Consider the following 3896-nt stretch of genomic DNA (forward strand, 5'->3'; position numbering starts at 1 on the left):
ATTTGATCTTGAAATTCCTTCTTCAATTCAATGAAAGTTTGTAAGATTTCTTTCCTTTGATTTACTTTCAATGCAATTTGATTGAGATTACATTCCTTGCTCTAGAATTTGTTGATTGATCGATTTTCTTTTAATTAAGCTTTAAATGAATATGAATTTGATGGAATTTGTTTTGTTCCTTAATTTCACCATGATTAGTGAGTAGATTAGTTGATAGGGAGAAGGGGAAGCATGCTTGATTGATAATTTTGCTAATTGATGATACTAAATTGATTAGATTGTTGCAATTAAATTGGATGACATAGTTGTGGATGTGATTAATTAAACTAGGAGTGATCAACCTATATGATTAATCTAGATTGCATTGCAAATTTCAATGACCTAAACCCTTGATTTGAGAATTGCTTTAATTGATTGAATTTGATTGTGAATTTCCTTGTTAGCCATTCATAGTGAACCCTAGCTTGGCTTATAGGAGATAGCTTTTCGATTCCTTTGATTGCAACTATTGTTTGTCCCTTGTGATGTTCAATTGATTGAGTGATCTATAAATTAGCATAATCATTGAGCTTGCATGTGAAACCTATGTCCCTAATGTTTAGCATATTGAATTCCTCAATTTGTATAGCTTTTTGACATCTTAGTTACCAACCACAACCATTTATATTCTTCGAATTAGCTTGACATAGGCTATAGCATCGTTCCTACTCATTCCTTTGGGTTTGACCCTTGACTTACCATATACTTGTATTAGGGTTAGTCAAGTGTTTACAAATTAAGTTTGGCTCTAGGAGAGGTAGATAACGACCTACATTTTCCTCTTGCCAAAATTGGCGCCGTTGCTGGGGAATGATATTGGTGCTTTGTTATAGTTGTTAAGTCTATTTCACCTTTAATTGAAAATACAAAAAGATTTTCTTTTAGGCTACATTTGTAGCCGTGCTACTAACCATTTCTTTTGAGATTTTATGTATAGAGCACATGGTCATTCTCTAGTGCCATTTGATCCGGAAATTGAGAGAACTGTTGCAAGGTTGAGGGGTGCTGGACGATCTTTGAGCCCTATCATTTCAAGTGAAGAAGAACCACAACAAGAAGAACAAGCAAGAATGGGAGAAAATCCGAGAGTGGCATTGAATGAATTGGGAATTCTCGGTGGCATATAGATTTGAGATTGGAATTGCTCCACCTAAAACACCGGCAAATGACTTTGAAATAAGGCCGGCGGTGATTACTTTGATAGAGAGGCGACAATTTAGTGGGGCCAAGCATCAATGCCCGCTAAACCATCTCAAGGAGTTCGAAAAATATTGCAATACTATTAAGGTGAACGGAATTTCTTAAGAATTCATCCGCCTCAAGCACTTTCTCTTTTCTCTCATAGGGCGTGCTTTGGAATGGCTAGACAAGGAGGTCAAGAAAAATTCTCTAAGGACATGGGACGAGGTTACCAAGAAATTTTTATCCCGTTTCTATCCACAAAAGAAAACAGCGGAGGCTAGAGCTTTGATTCAAGGTTTCAAGCAAAAGCCAAGTGAGAGCCTCTATGAAGCATAGGAGAGATACAAAGAGTATCAAAGAGAGTGTCCTCATCACGGAATTCCAATCTATCAAATCATTCAAATCTTCTATGGAGGCCTTAGCCCTCAAGGAAAATCATGTTTAGATGGAAGAGCCGGAGGTCCTATCATGCACAAAACGGAAGAGGAAGTGGTGGACATAATTGAAGACGTTGTGAGGTATTATAGAGATTGGCAAGATGGAGTAAGAGATTCAACTAGCAAGAGTAGCTCTTCGGTGTACTCGGTTGATCATCTAAATGCAATCAACAATCTATCCTCACAAATGTAAAACATGGGGAAAGAGATGTCGTTATCAAGGCAAAGTTAAAAAGTGCTACCTACCAAGTTTTAAGTCTTCCCTTCCGATCTAAGGGGAGAGGTATGTCTTCTAATTCTCAACCCCCTCTTTCTTCTAATAACATGCCTAGTGGATGCTTGTTTTGTGATGATTGTGGGTCGTATGATCATGATGTTTCTGGTTGCCCTCATGCATGTATGGATGTTTGTGATGATCAAGATGGAAATGTGAATGAGCATGTGAACTATGTGTCAAATAATCATGATTCTAGATTTGAGAATCAAAGAGGTCAATGGAATAGGAATTACAACAATCATGGCAATTTTGACAACTATAAGCAAGGTGGTGGTTATAGGAGCCAAGGTTCTCGAGGTAACTATAACAATCAAGGTTATAGTAGCCAAAATCAAAACCAAAATTATGGTAATCAAAACCAAGGTTATGGGAATCATAATCAAGGTAGTGGTAACCATAATCAAGGTTATGGTCAAAATCAAAATAGGGATAATTGGAACAATCAAGGTAGAGGCAACTTTCAAAACAATGCTCAAAGAGGCCCTCCACCCGGATTTTCTCCAAAGGCCCAAAATGATAATTCTTATGTTCAATCCTCTTCTTTTTCACATAAAACAAATTTGGAAAAAATCATTGAAAATAAAAAAAAGTTGTTGAACACTTACATGACCGTAAGTGATAAGAAATTTAATGAAATGATGACTCATAATAAGATGCTTGGAAACCAAATTTCTCAACTTGCTAATGCTTTGAAAGACCATGCTAGTCCTTCTTATTTACCTTTCCAAGGCCTAGATCCCAAGAGACCGGTTAATGCTATTGTCACAAGGAGTGGTAAGATTCTTGAGGAGAGTTTGCCTACGAAGAGTGAGACCAAAGAGGGCACAAAAGGGGTTTTGGGTGAAGATGAGAGAGATGGTGCATCTTTGAGTGAGGTTGAGATTGAGAAGCCTAGTGAGGTGAGAGTGGAGAAAGATATTGATAAACCCAAGCTTCCTTATCCATAGAAATTCATGAGACACAAGTTAGATGAACAATTTGGAAGATTCATTGACATGCTTAAGCAACTTCACCTCTCTCTACCATTTACCGAAGTTGTCACCCAAATGCCCAACTACGAAAAGTTCCTCAAAGACATTTTGAGTGGTAGGAGGACTTGTGATGGTGTAGAGACGGTGAACTTGACCGAGAATTGTAGTGCTATCATAATGAACAAGATGCCACCTAAGCTAAAAGACCCCGGAAACTTTTCCATCCCTTGTGCCATTAATAAAATGCAAATTGAGAATGCCTTGTGTGACCTAGGAGCTAGTGTTAGCCTCATGCCATACTCGGTGTACCAAAGACATGAGGTAGGGGAACTCTTACCCACTAACATCACTTTGCAATTGGCCGATAGGTCAATTAAGTTTCCTAAGGGTATGGTAGAGGATGTTCCTTTGAGGGTTGGGAAATTTGTTATTCCGGTAGATTTTGTGGTGCTTGAGATGGATGAAGATGCTAATATTCAAATCATTCTAGGGAGACCATTCCTTGCTACTTCGGGTGCTTTGATAGATGTGAAAAGTGAAAAAATTTCACTCAAAGTAGGGGATGAGGTGATAGAATTTGACTTGAAAGATAGCATGAAGTATCCAAGTTCTTCTTTAGAAAATCGCATGTTGATTGATTCTCTCGATCATGTTGTGTCTTTTATGCATGAGCAATTGCTCACTTCTAACAATGCTCTTGAGAATGTTTTGTTGAATAACGAAAAGATAGGTACTCCTAGCAAGGAGATGACTCTGTATGAAGATGTGCTCAATGGAAGCTTTGAGGATGTTGAAGCGCAAATGTGTTTGAGAATTTCTAGCCAAGAAGCGTTGCAAGTGGCAACATCGAAGGAAGGTAAAGGTGTTCCAATGGTTGAGCTCAAACCTCTTCCATCACACCTTAGGTATGAGTTTTTGGGACCCAAGTCCACTTTTCCCGTGATTGTTAGCTCTTCTTCGAGTGAGCATCAAGCTCAAAAGTTGTGTGGT

The 3896-nt window shown here is 38.2% G+C and overlaps 1 non-coding gene across 1 annotated transcript; it reads right to left on the bottom strand.

The window, feature by feature from the left end:
- Nucleotides 1-1495: 1495 nt before the first annotated feature.
- On the bottom strand, nucleotides 1496-1601 carry LOC145577127 (small nucleolar RNA R71). The gene has a single exon (XR_014098615.1). It is a non-coding gene; the product is annotated as a small nucleolar RNA R71 (small nucleolar RNA).
- Nucleotides 1602-3896: the final 2295 nt, after the last annotated feature.

The sequence above is a fragment of the Chenopodium album genome, chromosome 13, assembly GCF_948465745.1.
Source record: "Chenopodium album chromosome 13, dcCheAlbu1.1, whole genome shotgun sequence".
Taxonomy (NCBI): Eukaryota; Viridiplantae; Streptophyta; class Magnoliopsida; order Caryophyllales; family Amaranthaceae; genus Chenopodium; species Chenopodium album.